General features: G+C 52.9%; 1 protein-coding gene across 8 annotated transcripts in view; it reads right to left on the bottom strand.

The window, feature by feature from the left end:
• The window catches only part of PPFIA4 (PTPRF interacting protein alpha 4), a 166,066-nt gene extending 151,897 nt beyond the window's left edge, over window positions 1–14,169 (bottom strand). For 6 of the 8 annotated variants that reach the window (XM_073320166.1, XM_073320174.1, XM_073320175.1 and 3 more), the window contains exon 1: window positions 14,080–14,169. The gene's annotated coding sequence lies outside the window, so the exon portion shown is untranslated. Of the gene's footprint in view, window positions 1–9,841; window positions 9,975–14,079 lie in introns of those variants that run through there. The other 2 variants (XM_073320169.1, XM_073320168.1) reach the window with 2 other exon arrangements.
• Between the last annotated feature and the right edge of the window lie 258 nt (window positions 14,170–14,427).

Raw genomic sequence — 14,427 nt, 5'->3', positions numbered from 1 at the left:
GGCAGGATCCAGATCCCACCACGATAAGAACCTGCACACAGCAAGGGGTTACTGTGATGCCAGGTATGTTTCAGCCAGCTACCCACCGTTAAAGATTAAAAGATGAAGTACCCGGAGTTTCCTTGCCTCGTGGGGACTGTGTGGACTCCTTCAATCCCCAGGACCCAGGGGACCCAAGATCATGTCAGTTAAAGTTTGTGCCTCTTCTATTTGTGTTGTGGTAGCACCTATGAGCCCCATTCATGGCCCAGGCCCCCATCGTGCTAGGCGCTGTACAAACAGCAAAACCCTTTAAGGTTGATACTTGATAGTCAAGTTAAGATGAATGTTACCATTTTTAAACACCAAACATTTATCACTATGGAAACAAACAGAGAAACAGCCAAATATCCTCCCAGTTCATACAGTCTCTAAAATAACTGAACCCATCTGCAATATCATATGCATGTCATCTTAGCTTTGCCCCATATGCACACCCAGCTTTTAACATTGTCCAGAAACCTGCTCACTCCAGCCATCACATGTAGTTCCAATATGGGCTATGAATCCTCAAGTTATTACCCACCATACATGGCCCAGAGAGCACCCTCAAGTACACCCACTTGGCTTGGGCCACAGACCCCAGCACTTCTGTCACATGCCAGACTCTCAACCTGTCACCACAGCAAGCTGCTACAGCCAAGAACCCATCTAGTTCTCCACACACGGTCAAGGACAATATCCTTCTACTCATCCACCATTAGCTAAGAGACCCAATCCACTCATCCATCCTCCATTTGCCAACTGGAAACCTCAGTATACCATTCACCTTCCCCTTACATTGAGCACTGGAGACCAGCCATCCAGATACAACCACATATCCACCTTCATCCAATCCACAGACCTCAAGCCAGGCTAGCACATTACTTATTTACTATGGCGAGAAAGGTGTCAGACTACAATGGTATCACGCATGATACAATGGCCAGCTAGTCAATGCGTCTAGAATGCGATACACGGCATTTTTAGTCCGTGACTTCCAAAGCTCAGACACAAGCGTATCCTCGTGCAACAGGTGGTGATGGTGGACAGGCGATGCCAGAGTCGAGGCTGGATGAGCTGTGAATATTTACCTTCTCTGAACTCTCCATGCACGTGGCTTAAAGGCATGGGATTTTGGTTGGGGTTTTTCAGTGCGATGTTCCTTGAACAACATTTTAAAGTGTGTGATGGTTTTGTCTGCTTATTCAAGAAAAGCCAGTTAGGAACTTGACCTTTACAAGACCCTCAGCTTTGCCCCACCACCACTCATCCCCCCGCAACCCAGGCCCTCCGGTAAACTCTTCCTCTCTCCCTGCCCTGATTTTCCCTGCCTTGCAGAGCTCAAGAGAGCTACAGCCTTTGCTCTTCCCACTGGATAGAGCTGGAGCCATGGAGCAGATTCTGTCCCCTGCTCCAACCCCTACGCAGTGCCCTCACAGCACACGGGGGCTGGCACTGGGCTGCAGCTAGCCAAGGCAGAATTTCCAGACACAGCAGATGCCACTGCTCCTCACAAGCTCTGGCGTGGGGGACAAGCTCAGAGCATCACGCTGTGGGGATTCTGGACTGGGCCACAGCACAGGATGGATTACTGGGGGGCTGCTCTAAACTTAGGCCGGGGCCATACTGGCTCATGGTACAGCCCAGAAGGCACAAAGCGATCTTTTCCCCACTCCTGGTGGACTGAACCTCCTGGAGGCGCGGCACCAAATCAGACCCATGGGGCAGGGCCCGTCCGCTTGCTCCGTGTTTGTACAGCGCCTAGCACAATGGGATCGCGGGCCAGCACTGGGGCTCCTAGGTACTACGATCATACAAATAATAAACAGTTTGTGCTGATGGCTAGAGCTAGTGCATTATTGAAGTACTAGATACAGAGAGCAGGATGTGGCCCAGGGGTGGGCAAACTACGGCCTCTCGGGGCTTTGGATCCGGCTCGTGGGATTGCCACCCCCATGGCGCCGCACTGCTCCGGGAAGCGACCACGCCATGTCCCGGCAGCCCCTGGGAGTGGGGGGGCAGAGAGCTCCGCACATGGCTCCTGCCTGCGGGTACCTCCCCCAAAGCTCCCATTGGCCAGGAACAGGGTACCACAGCCAATGGGAGCTTCGGGGGAGGTACCCACAGGAGAGGGAAACACACAGAGCTCTGTGCCACCCCCCTTCCCCCCCCAGGGGGCCACACAGGGACGTGGTGCCGGCTGCTCCCCGGAGTGGTGCGGCGCTGGGGCCGGGGCACGCAGCTACCACCCCGGGGCCGCTCTAGGTCAGCAGCGCCGGGCCGGAGCCTGAACCCACCCTGCACCCCAACTCCCTGCCCTGAGCCCCCTGCCTGCACCCCACACCCCTCCTGCACCCCAACTCCCTGCCCTGAGCCCCCTGCCTGCACCCCGCACCCCTCCTGCACCCCAACTCCCTGCCCTGAGCCCCCTGCCTGCACCCCACACCCCTCCTGCACCCCAATTCCCTGCCCTGAGCCCCCTGCCTGCACCCCACACCCCTCCTGCACCCCAACTCCCTGCCCTGAGCCCCCTGCCTGCACCCTGCACACCTCCTGCACCTCAACTCCCTGCCCTGAGCCCCTGTCTGCACCCTGTGCCCCTCCTGCACCCCAACTCCCTGCCCTGAGCCCCCTCCTGCACCCCAACTCCCTGCCCTGAGCACCCTGCCGCATCCCGCACCCCTCCTGTACCCCAACCCCCTGCCCTGAGCCCCCTCCTGTACCCCACGCCCCTCCTGCACCTCAACCTCCTGCCCTGAGCCCCCTCCTACACCCCACACCGCTCCTCTGCCCCAACCCTTTGCCCTGAGCCCCTTCCTACACACCGCACCCCCTCCCACACACCGCACTCCGCCCCCATGCCCCAATCCCCTGCCCCAGGCCTGCAAGCAATTTCCCCACCCAGATGTGGCCCTCGGGCCAAAAAGTTTGCCCACCCCTGACATGGCCCTTCACACGGTAGCAGATGTACCGTGCTAAGCTTCACGGCAACAGTAAAACACAAAATGGTGGCTGTGCAAGAGCCAAGTCATTTGATAATTAAAGTGCCGGTATTTTCAGGTTCGAGAGAGCGTGCGTGTGTGTGGAACAGGCTTCAGAGTGCATGCCTGGGCCACTCACTGCAGGGCTCTTAGAATTCAATTTATTGGCCATGTGCTGAAGAGATGCCAGCACCCGCAGAGAACATGAAGTAACTGCGAACGCTAATACTTTTGATTGTTTTTTTAAGATTTAAAATTACTTTCGAGAGAAAGTGCAAAAAAAAAAAAATAAACAAAGAGAGAGAGAGCCAAGTCATTTCTAAGCTACAAAGCACAAAAGACACACTTTGCTCTAAATCAGGTCATTTTTAAAACCCGGTGACTAAAGTTAAACAAAACCCAGTTGATCAAGTTATTTCCCCCAACACAGCCTGAGAGGAATCACAATAACGTAGAGCGAAATACTTTCTCTGTCCAAAGCTTTAAAGGTAAGAGGGGAAAGGCGACCATCACCCTCGAACACGTGAATCGACTGTCTCAGACCATGTCTATGGGGAGCAGGCAGGTTAAATAACCAAAGCAAGAGTTTGTTATAAGAGCAGTACTATGAAGAAGTCACAGGGGACTGGGGATAATCTCTGGGGCTGAGGCAAGGCAGGTTACTTTCTGCTTGGTTTATCAATGGCTATCAACAGCAGGGCAGCCAATGAAGTGAGCTGTAGCTCACGAAAGCTTATGCTCAAATAAATTCGTTAGTCTCGAAGGTGCCACAAGTCCTCCTGTTCTTTCAACAGCAGGGCTGTGACTCAACTTTCAGTTTGTCAGGAACACTAAAGATAGAAATATCGTTAACACCTCTGTTATCATTAGTGGATAGTTGTCGGAAAGATTCCGGTGCCAGGGGATGGCAGGGCAGGAAATAGGAGAGGTGATGCCTTTTACTAAGCTAAAAAATCCCAAGGGAATCTTTTGCATTGGTAGGTAAAAAAAAACTGGCATTTCTGGGCAACCAGAAGGATGTAAGAATCTGATTCTCAGCACCATGAAGAGCAAGAATGCATTGCTCTCTAAGGTCCCCCTGACTGCAGGATCTGAGCACTTCACAGTCTTTAGCATATGTGCCCTCACGCACCCCTACGAGCAGGGCAGTGCTGTTTTACAGATGCACGGAGGCTAAGTGACGGGCCCACAAGTCCCACAAGGAGTCTGTGGCAAAGAAGGGAATTGCACCAGAGTCTCCTGAGCCGCAGGCTAGCATCTTAACCACTGGGTCATCCTGCCCCTGCACAGTAGCGGCAGAGATGTAACAGGTTACTTGGCTGCGGCAAAACAACCATTATTATAAACAAGAGGAGAGAAGGTATTTTACAGCTACAGAAGAACAGGGAGACGCCGCACCCTGGAAGACTGAGTCCAGTTGGGGCACCTTGCCTTGCAGGAGGACACCTTCTGGAGGAAGTCCAGAGAAGAGCTTAGAGGTGGGAAGGGTCTGGTAATTTTTATGACTGACTAAAGAGCCAAAGTCTCTACATTTTGGAGAAGACAAGGCCCCAGGTTGATCAGGGCAGCTGGTTCATCTTGAAAGTCATAAACACAGCAGCCTACCTCCAAGGAGAAGATCTCAGAACTAAGCCACACCAGGGACTCCCTCACTCTTCAGCGAGTTCGTCGAGCTCAGGTGACATTTGCAGACTGACCGCCAACTGGGAGGCAAGAATGGAGGAGCCCTTTCAAAGCATGGAGTTCCCTGCCCCTGCCCCCACCCCTCCGAAGCCATACAGGCCAACTACACCTCCTCTCCAACGCTGATGACTGGGGGGGGGGGGGGGGACGACGACGACAAGTACCACACGTGCATGGTGGACGATGGGCCCCGCTCCCTGGAAAGGTCCAGGGTCGCTAGGATCAGCAGGGAAGTGGGAGCTTTGTTCTCTGCACATCTTCACTCTGAACACAAAACCACCACATTAAAAGCCAGACAATACCAGCAAGAGCCTGGAACCACCCTTTGCAGCCCAGTCAAGGAGAGAGTATTGACGACAACTGTTTCTAAGCAGAAGGAACCTCCAGGACTTCTCCGCAACCATTGTTTAATGCTGCAAGATCCTCTGAGACGGGAGAAGGCAGCTAAGCAACAGCGAAAATTCTGTTTAACACCATAGAGTCATTCAGGGGCTCAGGCATCACATCCCCTAGCCCTCCCCCTCTTCAAGTCTTCCTTCCCAACTTCAGCTGGTCCCCATTTCACCCATCCCCTGTGCTATCCCCAGAGCCATACTGCAGATCAGAGCAGCACTTTGCCAACTGTAACTGTTCACAGAGCACCAGTACGTGGGGAAATCCAGTCTACTGCCAGCTTTATACCCGTGTTTCCAGCCACACATCTTGAGGTCCAAAATGAGCTCAGCTGGAGAGGATCATGTGTGGTGCAAAGCATCCTTCAGCCCTGCGTGCCCTCCCCTCCCGTCTGTCTGCAAAGCCTGGCTAGACGTGAGAGTCCTTCACCTTGCAAAGCTAAGTGTGCCAACTGCATCTCAACAAGAGGGCGAGGGAAGTGAGAAGCACAGATGGAGGGGCAGGCATTCAATCCCCTTTTGACTACAAGGTGTGCAATGGCAGTAGGCCATCTATTATTCTCCACTGGGTAGACAGTTGCCTTTGCAAGGCCTGGTCTACACAAGAAAATTAGGTCAGTGTAACTACATTGTTCAGGGCATAGTTAAGCCAACCTACGTCCCCACGTAGACAGTGCTAGGTTGACCGAAGAATTCTTCTATCGACCTAGCTACCGCCTCTTGGGGAGGTGGAGTACCTACAGCTATGCCACTGCAGAGTTTAAAGTGTAGACAAGCCTACGCCACACCCCAGCTAACAAAATACCAAGATAAGCAAGTAAGCAGATACCAGAAGGCAGCAGCCATTTGACTGCATCATGTTAGGCCGCTCTGGGGCAGAGCCCTAACTGACACAGCAATGCCACCCTCAGGTGGGGGCAGGAAATGTTACTGACATGCACTGTGCACCCAGCCAAGAGAACTGCAAAGAACTGCACTGCAGTCAAGTCAGTCCACAGGAAGGTGACCAAGCTGGCCCCATCCAGGCAGCCTCACACACGGCACAGCTCCAGCAGGTCTCCGGAGGAGGAGTACCAAAGGAAGGTGCTGAATTCAGCCTCTAGGCACCAGCGATCACCATTGCTGTTCATTCCACAACAGGTAGACTGCCAGCAACCGCTCCGCACCAGGGCTCCCCTGACGGAACCATGCCCATGGTAGCAACTGTGGGAAGTTTCAGGGGAAAGAAATTCTAGCAGCAACGCAGCCGGAGAGAAAAGCAAGATCTGTCCATGTGGCTCTCACACTTAACACTTCCCTTTCCCCGAGGGGTAGGAGAACCGAAAGGGAGTGAAGGCAGCTCATCGGAGATGGTACCAAAAACGACTTCACAGCATTGCATGCGGGGAGGCGGGTGGGGATCAAAATCCAACAAGGCGACAAGATATTCAGCATCACCTCAGCTACACCATCTCCTGCAAGGTAGCCGACCAAAACCAGCAGCAGAGTGTGCAGGGGCTGGGAAGAGAAGGTTGTGCAGGGCCTGAGAGGAGTGCAAAGAAATCTTTGGAAGACACACAAAGACAGGTGCTCAAGGAAAGCAGGAAGGGGCCCCAACTGCAGCAGCAAGGAGAAGAGAGGGTGGCTAAGGAGAGCCAAGAGCCTCCAGCCGCACCCATCACCAGTGCTAGGGCAATTAGGACAGGGTGGGAAGAGGTGCACTGAGGCAGTTCTTGAAATGGTCCTGCCTCAAAGAAGGAGCATTGGGGCTGGAAGGGGGAAAGTGATGCCCTGTGCTTCCCGCCCCGCCTTGCTGATGGATGTTGCCGTTCCCGTGCCGTCTGCTCCTCGAACGTAGTGCTCTTTAGTGGGCTCTTCCCTGACTGAGGACATGGGGAGGGCTAGCTACTCTCCCCACCTGAAGGTCTAGCACACCCAAGCATGGACCCTTTTCTGAAGCAAGCCACTTGCCTCATAGAATCATAGAAGATTAGGGTTGGAAGAGACCTCAGGAGGCCATCTAGTCTAGCTCAAAGCAGGACCAATCCCAACTAAATCATCCCAGCCAGGGCTTTGTCAAGCCAGGCCTTAAAAACCTCTAAGGATGGAGATTCCACCACCTCTCTAGGGAACCCATTCCAGTGCTTCACTACCCTCCTTGTGAAATAGTGTTTCCTAATACCCAACCTAGACCTCCCGCACTGCAACTTGAGACCACTGCTCCTTGTTCTGTCATCTGCCACCACTGAGAACAGCCCAGCTCCATCCTGTTTGGACCCCCCTTCAGGTAGTTGAAGGCTGCTATCAAATCCCCTCTCACTCTTTTCTTCTGCAGACTGAAGAAGCCCAGTTCCTTCAGCCTCTCCTCATAAGTCATGTGCCCCAGCCCCCTAATCATTTTTGTTGCCCTCCAGTGGACTCTCTCCAATTTGTCCACATCCTTTCTGTAGTGGGGGGTACCAAAACTAGACACAGTACTCACCAGTGCTGAATAGAGGGGAAGAATCACTTCCCTTGATCTGCTGGCAATGCTCCTACTAATACAGCCCAATATGCTGTTGGCCTTCTTGGGCACACTGCTGATTCATATCCAGCTTCTCATCCACTGTAATCCCCAGGTCCTTTCTCATGGCACCTCAATGCCCCACAACGAGGCTGCCTGAACCCATCTCACTATTCTGCAGGAAGCTGGTCCTGCAGCATGTGACGCCTTCTCCACCCTCCAGGGAATCCCTAACCCAGGCAGAGGTGGTGTGGAGTTGGACCAGCATCATGCTAACCCCCCCCCCCCCACACACACACACACGTTTCACCTCACTTAAAAACTACTTGCTTACAAAATCAGACATACAAATACAAAAGTGTAACAGCCACTGTTACTGAAAAATTGCTTCCTTTCTCATTTTTACCATACAAGTATAAAATAAATCAACTGGAATATAAATAGTGTGCTTACATTTCAGTGTATCATACATAGAGCAGTATAAACAAGTCGTTATCTGTGTGAAACTTTAGTTTGTAACATTATAACATTTAAAAAACAGTCGGAGAACACTTCAATCTCTTTGGTCGCTCGATTACAGACCTAAAAGTGGCAATTCCTCAATAAAAAAAATTCAAAAACAGACTCCAAGGAGAGACTGCTGAACTGGAATTAATTTGCAAACTGGATACAATTAACTTAGGCTTGAATAGAGACTGGGAGTGGATGGGTCATTACACAAAGTAAAACTATTTCCCCTTGTTTATTCCCCCCTCCCCCCAACTGTTCCTCGGACGTTCTTGTCAACTGCTGGAAATGGCCCACCTTGATTATCACTCCAAAAGGTTCCCCGCCCCACCCACCCCCTTTCACCTGCTAGTAATAGTTCACCTTACCTGATCACTCTGGTTACAGTGTGTATGGTAACACCCATTGTTTCATGTTCTCTGTGTATATAAATTTCCCCACTGTATTTTCCACTGAATGCATCCGATGAAGTGAGCTGTAGCCCACGAAAGCTTATGCTCAAATAAATTGGTTAGTCTCTAAGGTGCCACAAGTCCTCCTGTTCTTTTTTTAGTTTGTACTGACTTCACTAGTGCTGTTTATGTCACCTGTTGTAAAACTAGGCAAATCTCTCGATGAGTTGATGCATACCCCTGGCTGAGAACCACTGGCCTGAACAGCTCAGGAAAAGCAAGTCGCTCCCTCTTAGATCTAAATCAGCAGGCGGCTTGAACCAGCCGCAGCCAAGAAAGCTCGGGTGCCTTTTCTGACTCTTCACAGGGGAGAGAAGCAGCAGGAGGTACTAAACAGAGAGCTCTTACGGATGCCAAGCACCGGGCTATAGAAAAGACTGATGCATTACTTGGATTGTCAGCTCTTTGGAGCAGGGGCGGTCTTTGATCTGTGCCTGTAGAGCACTAGCACAAGGGGGGCCTGGTCCATGCCTGGGGCTTCTGGGCATTAGGACAACAGTAAGAAGAATGGGGAGTCAGACTAGGGCATGGTTTGGAAATTCAGGTACCCCCGGGGGAGCTCTCGCGATGCTCATTCCCCAGCAATACTACAAGCTCTTTCCCTGATTTACGAAGGAAGAGCCCGGACAAGGGGATGCTGTTCCCTGATGCAGAAAACTAACCGACAGGTAGAAATCTGTGTCCGTGCCCACACAGCAGATGGGATCTGACTAGCAACTTCCGGACAGGAAAAGCCACTGACTGCCAAGATTCGCCGATGGGGCACAGCAGGCTCAAAGCAGCAGCTAGGGCTCAGTGTATCTGATGCCCAAGCCCATCCCCCCGGCCATGAAGAGGACTCCTCTTTAAGTGAGCGTATCTCTCGGATGTGTTACGGGGTACAGAAATCCCATGGGTATAACAGGGACGTCAAGGCCCCAGCAGATCAGATTTGCCCCGTCCCCATGTATTAGCCATGTCTTGAGTTATGCTTCGGGGTGGGGAAAGAAGTCTGGGCTTTGCTCACTGCAAGCCAAGAATGAAAGCAGAGCCCTCTCTCCGCACAGCACCAGGCTGGCGGGCGGCAGTTCTGAACAGAGGTCGGCTTCTCTTACAGAGCTGCGCAACGTGAGCCCCGCCAAGGCGATTGACCCTTTCTATCATGGGAAACTGGAGCACACAATCCCAGCAGCAGCCTCGCCTCCTCCCCAGCCACGCAGCAGAGGGCTTGCTATTTCAGGACGTCAGACAGAGGCAGTTATCTGCTCAGGGCACAAGATCACCTCCCCCAGAGAGAGAGCTGGGTGCACAGTTTGGCATTTCCTGCCCTGAAATTGCACTCACCTGGGGGCAGCCAAGCGCTCCACCAATGCAGCAATCAACGTCACCCACCGGCGCTCGCTCAGGGGAGCCACTTCCCAACCAGCCACTGCAGGGGCACAGAGCATTACACAGCAGCACTTGGGGTAGCATCACGATCGCAGTCAGCTAGCGGCTTCGGCAGCACCCCGCAGATGAGAGCACACAGGAGCCAGCCCCGCTCTCGCATCTTGTCACCCTGCCACAGCACATGCCCATCAGCTGGCCCTGCGTTGGGCCGATGACAGCGGCCTGTCCAATTACCGCGCTCAGCTCAAAGTGCCCCCTTGCTGGAGCTGGTCTGCGCGTGGCAGGGTTGGTAACAGCACCACCCGGCCTCTCATAATGATGTATCTGAGCACCTCACGATCTGCAATATATTCCATGTCCCGCATCACCATAAATATGATGGATTAGATAGCGAGAGGGGTGTGTGACGGGGGAGGAGGATGGACAAATAGAAGTGGTCCACACACAACATTGCACTGAAATAACAAGTGTGAATGAAAACCCATTTCGCTATTTCTGTGTATAGCCTCACAGGCACTAGTTAAACCAACATCAGAGAGTACACACAAGGGTTTGCACCTGTTTGGCTCAAGCTACATTTTAAACCAGTTTTTGTTCTACCAGTGCAACTTCCGTGTTCAGACAAGGCCTCCGTTCTCTGTAGCTACTTTTATTCCACGAATACCCACACAGCTTGCACCAAAATAACTACATCGGTTTTAACTCACGCCATTAGTCATCTCAGCGGAAGCCTGTGCGCGCAGCAGCCCCCAGACCATTTAAACCCTGATTCTGTTCACACATTTAGCTCAAACACTTGAAGGAAAAGCTCTGCTGAGGATTCAACATGCCACCCCTTCAATTAATGGCTCAGAGATTTCCCAGTCCATGTTTGCAAGTTATCTGAGGCGGTGGCAGGGGAGAGAAGATCAGATATTCCAAAGTAGAAAACCCCTTCTTTTAGAAGACAAGATTTGAGGCTCTCACTGTGTGCTGAAGAATCTAATATTTCTTCTCTGGAGAAGATTAAACCAGAACTTTACCAGGGTAAATTGTGCCAGATGATGACAGTGGTGCCAGACATTTGTTCATAATTTTTTTTTTAAACACATCTCCTCCTGCCCCATCTCCAACAGCTGCAGTACCTGCATCAAAGTCCCCATGCACTAGACACCTGGGTTAGGTGGCCTTAAAACAGGATCACGGGCTCCAGGGCTCGATCTCTGTTCCTCTCCTCCCAAAATTCCCATCTCTGTGGCTGGACTCTGGCAAGGAAGCCAATCTCTTTTGCAATATGCCATGGTGACATGAGCCACCAGGGACCTTATAACCCACGAACCCACCCCCGCTCTCCCCAGGACTTATCCTCTCTTCCTCAACTTCCCCCCCGCACAGCCATTGTGTACTCAGGCACATCCACACTCCTCCAGAGCGCTGTACCAGCAAGGGGCCAGGAGGTTCACTGAAACCCAGGCTTCTGACAGATTGCAGAAGGACAAAGCCTGAGAACAGACACACCAAGCCAACCCTGTTCCCTCCTCCCCCAGTAGACAGAGGCAAATATCCCAGCAAGGGACCAAGGGCAGACACTTTCTCCAGACCCCTCCCGAGACTATCCTGTCTGATCTCTGTGGCAAAACGGGATCAGCAGCCTGATTCTCAGGAACAAGCAAAGCAAGACAAGTTCAGTCAATAAAAGCAGCAGCATCCACAGGAAACACACAGCTTAGCCTGTATCACACCGAGACCTGGCGGGAAACCACCACCAGTACAGGACCAGAGCAGCTCAGTCCAGGGGCTGCTCAATGAGATGAGGAGATGATATGGCCTCCTCTCACACCACACGGAGGTACCCCACCAAGGAGGTAGAGCCATCTGAGCCCACACGCCTGCTAAGCGAGTGGCAATAGGACCATCCCAAGAAGTTCACTGGCTTCCTTAGCAGAACAATAAGAGCTGCTGTCCAGTCTGGCACTGGAGTCTCCAATAATACCCATGCAGATAACAAGATCTCACGTCCATCATGAAAACCTTAAAGTTCTCTCATGTGGTCTTTGGTGCCACCTGAGACTCCATGTCCAGCCTAGGCAGACTCATCAAAGGCATAGCAACCTTGCTGCTATCATCTCCACCCCCTCAACTTCTTCCCCTCTGGAAAGTGGGATTAGTGAAGACCGTCTCAGTTAAGATGTCCTGGGCCCAGTAAGTTCCCAGGACACCATCCAACTGTGGAACCTGTGCAAATCTTAGCAAATTTCAGCCAACTACCATCCACACCTTGATAAACTAGCCCCAAACACTCTGAGAACAAACCAGGGCAGCCGCTGCCCCAGAATCCATTTCTTGGTGTGAACAATCTTGTCAGCTTCCTGCCTTGAACAGTCCCTTTGAAAGACCCATTATTGAGAAACTGGTGGCACATCAGTGGCACCTGGTCTCTACCAATCCTCTAGCCCCCACCCAATTTAGACTCAAAACCAGAATAAGGTACAGAGGCAGGTCAGATAGGAGACATCCTCGTAGACACAAAAGCTGAAAATCTCCCAGGATTGTTGGATCTGTTGCTAACATTAGGCACTGTTGACCATGAAGCCCTGAGGGCTCACCTACAGGGATGATGGAGTTACGGTAAGCTGGCTTCACTCATTCTTCTCAGATAAAGCCCAAAGATTTGAGAGAGGTACCCACAGCAAGCTCACCTGGTTCCTAGCCCTACTTCACTACGAGACACTTAGGCTTTGATGACGGATCACCTCTGACTACTATGGTACTCTTACAGCTTCCTCAGAAGCATCTGATATGGGATCACTGCTAGAGACGGGACTTTGGACAAGATGGACCTTGGGTCTGACCTAGAATGGCAATGCCTCTGTTCCTACGCAGATGACCCTGGCTCTCAGTTTCATTTCCATCAAATAGAACAGGAGGACTTGTGGCACCTTAGAGACTAACCAATTTATTTGAGCATAAGCTTCCGTGAGCTACAGCTCACTTCATTGGAATGCATCCAGTGAAGTGAGCTGTAGCTCATGAAAGCTTATGCTCTAATAAATTTGCAAAAAGAAAAGGAGGACTTGTGGCACCTTAGAGACTAACCAATTTAGGACAGTGGGGTGGGAGGAGGTATTGTTTCATATTCTCTGTGTGTATATAATGTCTGCTGCAGTTTCCACGGTATGCATCCGATGAAGTGAGCTGTAGCTCATGAAAGCTCATGCTCAAATAAATTGGTTAGTCTCTAAGGTGCCACAAGTCCTCCTTTTCTTTTTGCGAATACAGACTAACGCGGCTGCGACTCTGAAACATTGCCATCAAATGCGGACAATGCCCCAGCGGAGATGCCCCAGTGCCCGAGGGGACAGGGGTTAAAAGCACCCAAATCAAGTCTAAGGGACAGTGTCACTTGAAGAGTCACACTGCCGCCTGAAAGCAGTTCACCTCCATGGTTTCATGTTGTATTTAATGCCACCTGGGAGAGGGTGGGGAATAATTTTTCCCCTTCTAGTCTTGTGTTATCGCCTGCCTTCACCAGCACTGCATGCCCAGTCAGTTTCACCCTCGTGGGGGTGCAGCTAGCCTGGCTCCCTGTTTGCCCGTGTGAGCGTTTCACACAGCAACGTGGGAGAGAGCCCACTTGACCTCGGTACAGGAAAAGAGGGTGGAAAAAGCCTCCAAAACTGGCAGGAAAATTCAGGGCCAGATGGAGCCTCCACACCGCTGCTCACTCACTGCAGAGAGGGGCTGTATCCCCCGGGCTCCCGGTAGCAGGAAGGCTAGTAGGAAGGGGGGCATGATGAGGACATGACAGGACATCCCAGTGCGGAAAGCACTGGAGCAGTGTGCCGCCCCAGAGACAAGCGCCCCCCCCCCCCCGGGAAGAGGGAGCCCCCCGGCTCTGAGACCCCCCAGGACAATGTGTCCTTCCACCCAACAGAAAGGGGGGCCCCCAGAGCAGTGTTCCCCCCGAAAGCACGGGGAGGGCCGGCTCGGAGATCCCTGGAGCACTGAGCCCCCCGAGAGAAAGGGTCCCCCAGGGCAGTCTGCCCCCTCCCCCGATAAGAGGGGGCCCGGGCTCAGAGACCCTTTTCTTCCCTCGGAGCCGTGTGGCCCCCCGAAAGGGTCCCCCAGGGCAGTCTGCCCCCCCCGGCTCAGAGATCGCGGGGGTCGGGGCGGTGCCCCCCGAGAGAAGGGGTCCCCCGCCCGCGATCACTCACCGGCTCCCGGAGATGCGGCGGACGCAGGAGCCAGCTGAGCAGCTCCCCGCCTGCCTCCGCCTCGCCGCAGCGCCGGCCGAGCCGAGCCCCGCCCCCTCGGCCTCGAGCCACGCCCCCTGCCTGACTCCCCTCCGCCCCGCCCTGCTCCCCAAGCCCCGCCCCCTGCATTTCATCAAGGCGTAGCCCCGCCCCTGCCCCAGCCCCTCTGCCTTCCAGGTCCCATAGAGGCTTTGTGTACTAGCCCCCCTTCTTGACAGCACAGGGCCCCAGCCAGTGGGGGGCAGGGTAGGTCCCTGGCTCCCTCCCAGCCTTCAAGCCCCAGCCGGAGGACTTGTCCCAAGTGTGCCT

This window comes from Lepidochelys kempii, chromosome 21 (assembly GCF_965140265.1).
Source record: "Lepidochelys kempii isolate rLepKem1 chromosome 21, rLepKem1.hap2, whole genome shotgun sequence".
In the NCBI taxonomy this organism is placed as follows: domain Eukaryota; kingdom Metazoa; phylum Chordata; order Testudines; family Cheloniidae; genus Lepidochelys; species Lepidochelys kempii.
The sequence above is the reverse complement of the archived record's forward strand: the minus strand, read 5'-3'. Positions and strand labels throughout refer to the sequence as shown.